A 14,261-nucleotide genomic window follows, 5' to 3' on the forward strand; every position below is an offset into this window, starting at 1 on the left:
TTATAATATAATGTTTAGGTTTACATTAGTGTCGATGTTTCATGTCCTAATTACTATTTAAATACTTATAACTGTGTATTTACTGTTCAAAATTTTACCACTTGTCAAAATTATGAAAGTGCTTTTCTTTTCCCAAATAAAACTGAGCGCAATATTATGATTCGAAATATTTATTAAAACACTATTAAATTTAAACTAATTCAATTACGGTCCATAATATGTTTTAAAGCACTTTCATTGAATCAAAACTTAAATCGACACCATATTACATTGCAACAAAATGTCCGGCTCACTTGAATGCATAACAAGTATGTATTAGCAATCCCGATAGCAGTCACAACACGTTAAAAATATGCTCAGGTGAGATGAAAGTTTAATTTTGTCGTCGACAGATGACGCTCATCCGTCTTTGTGTAGTTCCTTATAAAATCTAGGCTTCAATATAGGTCGAAACTGCATCGCGATGACGAGATGTCCCCGACCGTAGCATATAAGGGCCGGCGTCGGACGCTCCTCACCCGTTTGGGTTTGGTCATACAGAAAACAATACGTATGACTAGACCCTAAACAGGGTAATAAAAACTTAGATAAAATTAAATCGCTCTTGCGACGGGGAACCTATGTCCTATCGCAACGATTTGTAATCGTAAGATGAATGGTTTCGCTTTATGCATTGTGCCAATAATTACGGGTGTTAAGTTGATATTGTTGATAATCGAATTTATTTTAAAAGTGTCGTGGCTGTGTGTGTACGTGTCTAAAGCAATTGCGAGTTATCGGATGAAACAATAGGCTACCTGAGAGCTAAGTTTGCAAATTTTTTAATTACTAGTTTGTACGTGCTAGGTAGTTAGTAATTACAATAATTTGAGTGTATTAGGTGGATTATATTATTATTTCGTGTATTTTGTTGTGACTTCTAGTTATTCTACTCTTATTATTTAGAAGTAATCTACTATACTACATTCCTGGTAAACATTTTTGTAATATATAATTGAAGATTCTACTATTATATTTTCGTGCATAAAGTAAATTAAATTTTTAAACTCGACCAATAGACCTAGTTTCAAATTATACCATAGGCACACGTGACAAATCTAGACTAGTAAATACCGAAGATCCTAGAATGATTTATAAAACTATAAAAATTAAAACGAATGCAGTGGCAGTGGCAGTGGCAGTATTGTAATAATCAGCTAAAATGTTGCTTCAGTTCATATAACAATCGCAGCAATCTGAGAGATCGTTACAAAGTTTCGTAGAAATGTTGTTTGCTTGCTGTGTTTCTTAAATATCGTCAATTGGACTTTGAACTTTAAAAACAAACAGCGCTGGCCGGCTTGCATTAGAATACGCCAGTAACTAAGTATTTGTAGCTCTGAATAAATCAACCGAAGCGATCGATACACATTAAATTATTCATAAACACACACAAGATGGTTGTCTGTAGTCGCCAACGGAGCCTGTTTGTGTTTTAAAAAAAGTCTAGCAACCCGGTAGCTCTGCTTTCACCTCGCGGTAAACGTTGCCTCGATGCAACTTATGGTTTTCTATAATGATACGTATTACTCGAAAGATGAACACAGTCGCCGCTCCACTGACATAAATCGCGGTACTCATTTTGAGAAGATTTTTTATTGTTTTTTATTCTCAAGTCGGTCGTCTTGTTGTGGTTTAATTGGAAGGTTACTTTTGCACGTTCGGAGCATTCCTGTTTTTTTTTTTTTTTTATAAACATAAAAGCGAACGAAATTTGTCGAATCATTCATTTAAAATAGGCATGCGGTAAATATGCAATTCTGACCTCCTCCAAATGCGTCAATCTATGTATCAAAATATTGTGTTGCTTGAAAATTATTATTAACTTTACAATCACCTAAACTTAGGTACATATAGCAGACCACAAAACAATTACGCAATGCTACCTACAATTTATTACCAAACGCTCGAGTCATCCGTAATGTTTTTTTTTTTTCGTTATTTTTTTACCGGCGTCCCCAATCACCAGCGTGATGAATCTTAGAAACAGAGCGAATGCCGCGCGTGCTGTCCGAACGTTGACCCCAAACAGCACTCTCCTGGCTAGAAACTTGGGATATTTCGACATTCAACATTATTCCATGCACTGTATTGTACCATTGTATTAAAATAAGAGCACACGTATACCGGCCCTAGCAGAGCAGCCACCACCTGTGCCCAGGCCTATATCCAAAAGATAAAAATAACATTTCCATTTGACAAAGTATTCGTTATACAGGACCGCACTTGATTTTCGAATTATTTCAAAAGCAAACTGGGTAATTACAAAGCTAATATATTATTTTTACAAGTCTGAGTTTTTCCTATATAGTCTTTTCGCATTAAAAGTGTACAATTTCCAAAAACATTCGAAATTGAGTTCATATACAGAAACATTTGGTATCACCAGTATTTTTCTCATAAATACTGTCAAAAGAGCTTAGTTTAGTTTAAGTTTTTATTTATTAGTTTACCTATGTTTTGACTACTATTAACAAAATTAATACTAATAATTTTATCTTACTTTAAAAGACAGATAAATGTAACTAGTAAAAAATAAAAAATAAATGTTGCAAAGATGATTAATATTAAAAATATCACACGTTAACCCTTTAAAATTCTATCCTGTAAAATGATGAAGTTTTGACATTATACAGTTTTAATGCGAGAAGACGATATGCTAAAAATAGATCGAGAAATGTAAAATAATATAGCACGCATTTAATACATTCCACATAGAATGTACTTAAGTAATGTTCTAGTGCATTTCGTGTAGTAAGAGGCAAGTCATGAATATTCAAGTCTTTTAAGTGTGCTGTCGATTCTGCACTGTAGACTATAGAGCCTGCTATCTCGGTCACAAATTTGTTGTTTAAATCTAAACGAGAATAGAAAGAGAGGTAATTGCATTATATCATTCATAAATTGAAATAGCACGATTTCATGAATTTAAACTTTGTCTAATTTTACATTTTTTTGTATTTAGGCAGGTTCAGAATAAAAAATGCTTCATCACAATCAATAATAATTTATTGATAATATTATATAACATATTCATTTATATTTTTCATTTTACGCATTTGATAATGCCAACACGGATGATAATTTAAATAGAAACTTTTTTAAAAGTCTTAGAAATCGTACTTATTCTTTTTTTAATAATGTTCTAATATCCAGTTAGTTTTCCTTTATTATTTTATTATATACTGATTAAATAAAATTGCCAAATTTGAACACGCATTACTGGAAAAATAGCAAGCAAGTTAGAATTTGAGTTTCGAACCAGTGATACGAATGAGATTTGGGGTAGTTTTTATTGTATAACTCCTAATTTAACAGTTTTTACGAATATATAGTTATAGGACCACGTGCCGGTTGTCATGACAACAAATAATAAATAATATTAAGGTTATGAGAATTAAATCAAATAGCTCGCTTTTGGCCCCAAATTTGAAAACGACCCTCGACCTATTAAGGTTCGCAGGGATTCGTTGGATTCAGGCAGCGCAGGACCGGTCTTTATGGTGAGGCTTAGGGGAGTCCTTTGTCCAGCAGTGGACGTCTGTGGGCTGATATTCATAAGAACAAGGTCTAGAAAATTAACGTTACTTTCTTCGTGACGCGACATTTTTAATACGCTTTTATTAGTTTCAGACGATACATACGTCTATCGTACGTATTTAGTTAGTAGGTAGTATTAGTACGTATGTAGTTAGTTTTCAGGATTATATCAAAATAACCCTTCTACTCATATCTGTTCATAAAATATTTATAACTACTTATACCATGCACACCACGCTTTTTTACAATAATTTTTTTTTCTTACACTATTTTTAATTCTAATTTATTTAAATTTATTTTTTATTTTTTAGATGTATTTTCTATAAAAGCGTACTTTGTTACTTTTTTTAAACTATGTATTATTTATTTTAAATCAAATTCGTTAAAACAAAATCTGTCTAAGTTCTCTAAAACGAAATACCCGACGCAATAAAGAAATGTGAAGAAGCATATTAATTTAAGCATATAAACGTAACTTATGTCGTCGTCGTGGCCTAAAGGATAAGACGTCCGGTGCATTCGTATCTAGCGATGCACCGATGTTCGAATCCCGCAGGCGGGTACCAATTTTTCTAATGAAATATGTACTTAACAAAATGTTCACGATTGACTTCCACGGTGAAGGAATAGCATCGTGTAATAAAAATCAATACCCGCAAAATTATAATTTGCGTAATTACTGGTGGTAGGACCTCTTGTGAGTCCGCACGGGTAGATCACATTGTGCGATTGCTACTCAGGTTCATACATATGTATATAAGATACAAGTCACATTCGCATGGCATCAACGACGGACCTACCCTTCAAGAATTATTTCATATACAGTGCAACCTTAATACGAGTATAACGGACCTTAATATAACGACGTCCTCGATTTAACAACTGTTTTGTTATCCCCTTGAATTGTCCGTAAGAGTCGATGTAAAATATAACTTTTGTGAATTTTTTTCTATAAAAAACTGTAAATAGCTCTAATTAACGAATTTTGTCAACCCAAAACCTTTATATAACTTTCCCACCAATATGAACCTTAATCCCATAGTATGCGAATAAGTCTCGAGAGGTTTGAGAAAAAATGTTACCCACCTAATGGTTTTAGAATAGAAAATACATACAGCGATGTGATAAAAATGTGTTATCATTTATTAGTAGAAGTTGTTCGCTATAACAAGATGAGTACGTAATGTTGAGGTGAATAAAACATATTTTTTTTTACCTCGTTATTACAAATGGTAGACCGACTCAACCTTAATATAACAAACCTCAGTCTATCGAATAACTAGATATAATGATTATTTACTTGTTCCCTTCCGATTTGTTATATCGAGGTTGCACTGAAATACCAACCCTGCAGGCTCGCATCATTTAGAACATTGTATCAAAAATACATAGTAATTACTGGAGAAAAAAAAAATTAAGTTTTCACTCTTGCTTATGCTATATCAGTCTCATAAGTTACGTTATAAAATTACTAATCAATTTGAGAGTTCCTGTATTTATATATAAATATGCAAAGCTAAAATAGTTGAGTAGAATTTTCTCCTCAGTTTGTTCACCATTATGTAGTCAATAGTAAAAAAAAAATAGCAAATGTCTTTTTTTTTTAATGTAAACAAAACTGTAGCGATGAATCTCGATTTTTTAGTTATACAATAAGTATGAGGCAGGATATTGAGCCATTCAAAGTAATACATTATTTCACACACACAAACAAACGCACGCATACACAAACGCGTGTATATTTTATTTAGAAATAATTTCGAATAGAAAGACATCTTGATAACTTTCTTTTTTTTTGCTAATTTATTGCATTGACGAAATCATAAGTTTATGCGGTCGCAACATTATGTGGAATTTATTGAGCAAAAATTTCGACTCGAATACGAAATGTAATAGCATTTCGTGAATTAATGATATTTTCTATCAAAGCTCATAGATAATATACTTACTGTACGCACGTTTTTATGTTTTACTCCAGGAATAAAATTATTAATGACTGGTGGGTATGTATTGTTCAAATAGGCAACGCTGACAAGGCTATGTTGTATAATATTCATAAAAAATACTAGCACTTTAGGGACTAATGTGATTAAAAAAAGAAACTACACTGTACTTTATCAAATACTGAAAAATTTTAACATAAGTTGTTGAAATATCAACAAAACTGCCGTCCTAACCGTCTGTCTCATCAAAACTCGGTCACGGAGGACATCTTGTATCGACCGTATTTCGTACATATTTTATTAAAAACCATTGCATTCAAACGCTTTTAACAAATATGTAGTTTTCATAAGCCCTTTGTCTGGAGCAATCAAGAGTTTTGTTTTAAGTATACTCTGTCCATATTCGATGCCTCCAATGAACACTACTCTAACTCAAAATTTTGAAATTTTCGTTTTTCACGCAAATCGCTTCACTATTTTAAAAGTATTACAAATTCATTATTAATAGGGTTCGAAGCAAGATTAAATCAGCTAGTTACACAAGAAAAAACCATAAAATCTTTATTATTGCAGATTTATATTTATCAACTTTTTTCGTTTAAACTCTCCTCCTGTAAACCTACGAATTTGGAGTTAGAGTAGTGTCCATTGGAGGCATCGAATTAAGTTCCTTCCGGTTGGAAGAAATCAGTATTATGAGGTTTTTATTTAATTTATTTAATTATACGTTATGCGTTTTCATAAATACAACGACTAAAACTGTGAGTAATAAACACGGAGTAAAAGATTTTTACGTGCGTATAAAATACAAAGTATGTGTTATCGACAGTAAAGTCAAATTAAAAACTTATTCGATTTACTGTGAAGTATCCTCTGAATCATTCGATAATACCACAGCAAAAAAACAACCCCTGCGTTTGTAATGCGAAAACAAAATCGATATTAATAGCGAGTATCGATTCAATTCATACGATATGTATCGCGGAGGTTGGGCATTCATGATTCCAGGCAAACTATAATTATTGAGATTCCGTCGAACAGCACGGCTTCGATTCCAATGTTAAGTTTGAAAACAATTGGCTCATATTTCTAAACTTGTTTACGGTTAAGAAAGTTCCAATATGGTTTTCTTGAACGGAAACTCCGTGTTGCTCGTATTTTACAAACTAAATGAAAGCTATACGAAATTTAATAACCAATTTATTTGCCGGCCTTAAACAATTTATTTAATCTTCTGCATATATATTTTTCACGAAATCGAATTTGAAAGAAAATAAATCATTTGTTGCTGTCTTCATCTCTGTAGTTTGTATTAAGGAATTAGTTTTATTTCATATCGTAATTTATGTTACATGTCATTATTCATTTTAGTTATTTAACGTACATAAATAGTGAATGATTATGAGTTTCATGCGTGACTCACAACAATGCAAGATTATGAGAAAGTTTCCCACGATATTTCGGTCAGCATCATCTTGTTTGAGCTACAACAAAACAATATACTTTCAGAAGGATTATTGACCTTACTTAAGCTAAAAAATATGGATTTTAAACTGTAGCAACACTTAAAAAAACAGTTATGTAAGAAACAGAGTGACCTTTTCATTATTTTTTTTCACAGTTAAAATTACTTCTTTCAATGTTTTCGTAAAATAACACTATGATTATTAATCTGTAATATGTAACGATTTTCGAATGAAATATCAAAATCCATATAAGCGAATTAAATAAGTGAAAATATGCTAACGTAAATCATGTATCTTACGCATATTATGTATGCGATCGTAATTAGGACCAATGCCTGACGATTTCTAACATTATGTTCACTGGTCAGCAAAATAGTAATATTGCTGTTTTTTTTTTCTTTCTAATAATATTTATTAATCTAGATGATTGGATTGATACACGGAACATCTTGTGTGTATGCGGTTACCAAATTCTGCAATATGTAGCATAACGTGAATACCGCGCGCTTCTTGAGATCTGAAATCGACAAGTCTATAATTTTATTGCATATAGCGACCCGCCCTCGCTTCGCTTCGGAAACATTAAAACACACATGAAACCAAAAAAAAAATTAAAAAAAAAATAAAAAAAAGTAGCCTATGTTCATCAGGGACAATGTCGGCTTCTAATGGAAAAAGAATTTTTCAAATCGGTCCAGTAGTTTCGGAGCCTATTCGAAACAAACAAACAAACAAATCTTTCCTCTTTATAATATTAGTATAGATATAGATAAATTTTGTGACCTTGAATCCGGAACGCATCCGGTAAATATGCTGGATATGCATATGCATGCGATATATCTACCCAATGAGTGTTTTTTCGTGATATAAGCACAGATAGTGTATCATAATTGTTCCTAATGCTAAAACACTAAAATAATACACTAGCAAATCCACTGGACATTTTAGTAAGTCCAAATTCGCAGCCTGAAGCCGCTAGCAGTATACCTAAAGCCCCGGTCACCGTTCTCGTCGAACCCGTTGCTTGCGACGAAGAGTTCGGCGAGTAAATTAAACCACAGACACAGGCCACTGGGTTTCTCGCTGGATCTTCTTAGTGGATCGCGTTTCCGATCCAGTGGTAGATTCTGTGAAGCACTGCTCTTGCTAGGGCTAGTGTTAGCAACGTCCTCTGGTTAGAGGCCCGTGAGTCCCCCTATTCATTCGGTTACGCCGACATAATACCCTAGGTAACCAGCTTATGTAGGAACAAAAAAGCTATAAAGTGAAATATTTTATTTCAATCGCCACTATCATGCTATCGTCAGCACTATGTTAATGTTTTTATTTATCAAAATTCCCTTACACTCTGCGTAATTATAAACTTCCAAATTTATCTTTGCTCTTTTATTTGTGTAGAGCATGAATCATTTCAATGTAAAGGAATGCAGGTAAGTTAAATTACATAATTTTCTTACAATCTCAACTTAATAAGTGATTCACGTTAAAATAGAAGAACGTGTGTCATGCAGGTTACTTACTGGTAAATAGTTATTTGAAAACAAAAGAGACTGATTGTAATGTCTAAGAAGTTCGGACTTTAGCCCGGTAGAGGCAAAACAACATTTTTCGGCAATTGAGAATAGCTTCAATTTCGACAAAAAAGTTTATATAAACAATATACAACTTCATTACGAAAGTAGGTACTTTTTCCGTCGTCAGAAATGATACGACACGCCTACACTCCCAAAAATATAATAGCACATGGTGATTCACTAGTATTGCATTAGAAAACATAAATAGTATGGGAAGACTGCACGTGGTGGGTTGCCAACTCAAAAATTGATTCACCTGAAGTTGAAAATAGAATTCCTGTAAATCCGTACTAAACGCCCTTGTGACAAAAACATTTGAGAATATATTATACTAATATTAAAAAAAACCAGCGAGATTTAATACTTATATGTTTTTTTAATTAATTTCCATTACTTTCATGATTCTTGTCTTGTCTATCAGTTGTCTGAAAAAGACCGATAGATTCTATATTTCTGTAGTCATCATTATAATATTTCTTTTAAATATTAATATTAATAATTTAAAAAAAAAAATAGAAAGTTAATAGTGCGGTTAAAAGATATTAAAATACAAAGAAACTCTCTGCTTTATAAAAAAATATTAACAAAAATAAAATAACAATTTGTTTGACAAGTCATCGTCTTGTTTAATATCAAAGCGAAAATATGTGCTTAGACAATAAGTACGACTCAGAGAAATCTCATCATTAAAATTGTCTCTGAGACTTAAAGTCAAATACACACAAAAAAATCCATGTGTACAATATTTGATAATCGAACGTAGCGTCATCTGTTAAGAAGCGCGAATAAAAAAAAAAATATCCTTGGATTACGAATTAAAAAACCTACCTAATCACAGCATCTTGCTCGCTTATCGCGGTCCGACGGCTGGGCCTGGCTAGATCGCGCGTTCTCCACAAAATACAGCACGGACTTCAGTTGGCTCGCGATTACGCATAACACTGGCCGAAAAGAAGATCGCAAAAAAATAATATCAAACATGAAATGATTCAAAAATAAAATTTGTTCTTCAGTGTACAATGTGATCTAAATTAAACTGACTGTGATTTATTAGTGAATAGTAAAATGATCGAATTACTGAAAGTGAACGATAATAGGGTGAATGGAACAATGAGGGACATCAGTGGCGACTCTTTTGTATGTCGTGTACAATATTTGAATGATCTTGACCCTTTCGTTGAGTACAATGTGAGGGAGCCTCCCAGACCTTTGTATCACACGTTTAACACTACGATTCCGCTGTCTTACCAAATAGCTGCAGTACATCGCCTCCTGCAAGCTCCTCATCGGGTGAGTAACTAATTACCACTGTTTTTTTTTTGTCGATTTTGTAACGTCTTTTGTGACATTTACAGATTATAAAACAAAAGCTTTGTTTACAGTTTTCTTTTTAAATCATAGATTATCTTCAGACAATGAGTTCGCATGTCATAATTGTTTGTTTTCAATCAGTCATAATAATATAATTGAGACACTTTAACGGTTTTTTCTCTGTTTTATATTCAAACAGTTTTTCGTTATAAGATGGATGGTTTGTTTTAAAAAAAGATCTCTGCGTTCTAGTAGACCACAATCTGAATTTAGTATCTAAAAAATTCATACCAGTACCAAATTCCGTTTGAATTGGATAATAAGATTTTGCAAAATAATCTCAGCAGATATACAGAAAACTCTAAGCACATAGAAGAAAATGACTACTTAAATTAGACGAGCGAACTAATCTCGCGAATATAATAATTATCGTAATAAAAAAAACATATTTTCATTGCGTGTAATGAACTTGGCTTCTTCGCTTAGGAAATAATACTGCAAACATTGACACACAAATCAGTCACTGATAAAGTTAAAATTATAAATATAAGTTTGGTAGCATTTTTGTTTAGATTATGATTTTTTACAGAATTCGTTATTACAAAGCAATCTGAAAGAAAATAGAATGATAATTTACTGGAGGAATAATAAAATAGTAAAGAATTGATTAAATAGGAAAATATTTTTGAAATAATCGTTACTACAGTCAGCTAACGTAAACTGGTAATAGGTAAGACGATGTGCCCTGCCCTTTTGTGCTCACAAAGCTCTCTACTCCTAGAAAGAACGGACACTAACTTTTTATTTATTTTAACTTCTCCTCGCTAATTGATCGAAATTGAAATAGGCACATCAAGGTGTACATTAATTTTATTTATAAATTTTATGTATTATTACATTGTCTTTTCTGCTTTGTTAAGAGCATTTAAAAAATTATTAATTCAAAAATTTTTTTGATAAATGAAAACTGGTGTGTTTAAGAACAAAAGAAAGAGATAGAGATAGTCACACTAAAGGGAACAGCTGAGAAAATGGCACTCAACTGTTTTTCTTTTCCTATTTATGTTTAAACATATATACAGATTACACGAATTTTTTATGTTTTTTTTTTGCCTCCTGGTAATTAATTGTTCCTTCTCAGGGGTCAAAACCGGCTTTGTCTGACAACAAGTCGGGCCATCTTACCCGTTATTTTATATATTATTACAACTGCTATGTACTTCAAGCGTGAAGATTCAGTTATTATACAGTCATACTGACTTTTACGCGTGGATTCACTCGAGTTGAGGTAGAAAAATAAATCAACTCTTGAGGAATAGTACTTTTTTTTTATTAAATGTTGGTGTCTTATGTCCCTTTTAGTATCCCTGACAGCGTATATATATTTTTTTTTTCAACATAATCGGTTGAGTAGGCAAGCTAATGAAACGTTGTATATAAACAAACTCACTTTCGCATTTATAAACTCAGTATGGATTCGTTCTTGACAACAACACAAATTGTGATAAAATGTAGAGTAACGCATGCAACCTTTTAAAATTTTATTTTATTACGCTCTTAATTCTTTCATACTATTTTTTTTTATGCTTAGATGGGTGGACGAGCTCACAGCCCACCTGGTGTTAAGTGGTTACTGGAGCCCATGGACATCTACAACGTAAATGCGCCACCCATCTTGAGATATAAGTTTTAACATCTCAGTATAGTTACATATTATTATTGTTTATACATGAGCCGCGCGAACACTGATTCTAATTCAGATGAGTTTAGACGATTTTTCGATCGAAAGTGTATATATTTATGCACACGATACTCGTACGTTAAATTATTTAGAATAAACTTACTATGAACGGACGCTAAGCCGATCGGTTACTCACCGTGTTATTCGGCTAAAATTATACAAGTTCTAAATACTTCTGGGCTACGAAATCACAGGTGAATAATGTGACACTACCAGTTGTAGTGGACTTCTGCTTACGTTCTGTAGTTATGACTAATGAAATAATAATCACAAAACTATTATTATGTTATCAAACACGTGATTTAGAGAAACATTGCAATTTATTCAATCTTGTAGGTACTTATTTTTATATACTTATTTACTCTTTAGGCGCCGGAGTCAGACATAACCTAACATTTAAAAAAATCCTCTACCGGGTAAAATTGGAAAGGAATCTCCCGCGTTAAAAAAGAAGGTACATATTTTTAAAAGAATTTCGGAAACTACATAAAAACACAAATTACATAAATAATATTGCAAAACGTTTAAAACAGTATTTAAAATTTAAGAAATTATAAAAGCATTTTTATAGATATTTGTCTTTTGTAGACAATAAAATATGCAAAATCAATCAATCGTGCTAATCACGTAAGACAGCGTTATACTAGAAGTGAATTGTCAAATACGGAAGTAGCATTTGGCAGATTTAACAATAAAGTTACTGGAATGACATCAGCCACTTAGCAAGTTAATATCATTTTCGGTGTTGTCGGGACCAACTCGCCCGATATTTCAAGGTTTTTTGGACACTTTAATTAAAAAATTACCTAATATTTTTTTCGTTTATTTGTAATATACATGACCATTATAAGTACAGTACGAGATCAATGATAACATACTGTAAAAAATGGCATAGACAAACATTTGATTTTTTGTTTTCAATTAATAATAAAAAATACGCAATAACAATTGAATGAGAATTCTAATATGATTAATTAATGTATCATTTCGGCTGTTGTTGTTCAAATTACATAAAGGCTAAGAACATATAGATAATTCGCGGCAGAAATAGGCAAGATAGTGCGCCTAACTATGCGGGTTTGCGATACGCTCTGACATCATTAATTGCGCAATTTTTTGTGGGTTTGATTTTTGTTGCACTTAAGTTACAGATTATCTTATATGTCTCAAGGTATTAAGGTATTTTAGTTATGATGCTCAGATGCCCTGAATAAGTTGATTTTCCTACAATTGAAATTTTCTATTTTTAATTAAAGTAACTAAAACTAGAGATTTTAACTTTTATTAGAATCTACGAAATTTATATGAAAATAGACAAAACAAAACAGTTAAATACAATTTTTTCCAATATTTGAAAAACGATTTTAAATATAAAAAATATGAAAATTTCGGTTGTGTTTCAAATGTGTTTATCTCTTTGTCATTATCTTTTCAATTTTATTTTAAAAGATATCAACGAGTTTCGGTGACACATATTTAATTTTCATGTACGTCAATAAAAAAATTAATGAGACAATCTAATTCATAAATTGATCTAAATAAACCTAGGGAATGAATGATTCGAATTTCGAATGATTGACCGCTAGTGTACTCAATTTAAAAATAGTTGATCATAAAAAAAAAACTTATTTGCTCGTACTGTACCGATATCTGCGACATAATAAGACAATGATACTACTTACATACTACATTTGAATAAGAATCGAAAATATTTGCTCGTACTGTACCGATATCTGCGACATAATAAGACAATGATACTACTTACATACTACATTTGAATAAGAATCGAAAATATTTGCTCATACTGTACCGATATCTGCGACATAATAAAACAATGATACTACTTACATACTAAATGTGAATAAGAATCGAAAATATAAATTTAATATTGAAAAACAAAATAATACGGGGCAGCTCGATATCGAAGGGCCGAAAGACGGGAGACTATTTTAATTACTTGCTCCAGTTTCCAGCTAAATGACCGCTGGCTTATGTCCAATTCGCCGCGTGTAGAATGCAACACCGAAACATCATGACGATGTATTAACATAATAAATTAAGAAAAAAATATTAACGAAAGAGTGTAAACAATATTTTAGGTAGATAGACAAATTGGTGATTCGGTAGGTAGTGGTATTCAACGAAAACCGGTATTTTGCGTTGTTAATCTAAAACAAAATAAATACAAGATAAAGTGTTGATTGATATATTTAGGTCATTATAAAATAGAATTGAATAGGAGTTAACAATTTAAAAATGTATCTGAATAATTATCAATATCATTAACAAAATCCGCGAATTTAACTTTCTGTATTTAAAAATTTTAATTATACATAGTTCTATGGGCATTTAGATGGTTAAAGCGTCCCTAAGTAGTTACTATAAAAATTACTGACGAGGATGTCAAAACTTCAAAAAAACCCCAATGAAATCAATCATCCATGAATCTCTACATAAATTCAAACATGTCATTGAGTTGTTTATTTTTGCGAAAAGCGCCATCTGTCTGCACAAGATCACAGTATTTGCAATCCTGAACGTGGATGTTCATACCTTGAGGCTTGATAGCACAATTGCAATGCTTTTACAGTACCTATGATGTAGATGGCACTTGGACTGCAAAAATGGGAAAATATCTAGACATTCT

At 32.0% G+C, this 14,261-nt stretch overlaps 1 protein-coding gene across 1 annotated transcript in view; it reads left to right on the top strand.

The window, feature by feature from the left end:
• LOC114250018 (Formin homology 2 domain containing) overlaps nt 1-14,261 on the top strand; it is a 95,237-nt gene that overhangs the window by 55,006 nt on the left and 25,970 nt on the right.

Source organism: Bombyx mandarina, chromosome 01 (assembly GCF_030267445.1).
Source record: "Bombyx mandarina strain Sakado chromosome 01, ASM3026744v2".
Lineage (NCBI taxonomy): Eukaryota > Metazoa > Arthropoda > Insecta > Lepidoptera > Bombycidae > Bombyx > Bombyx mandarina.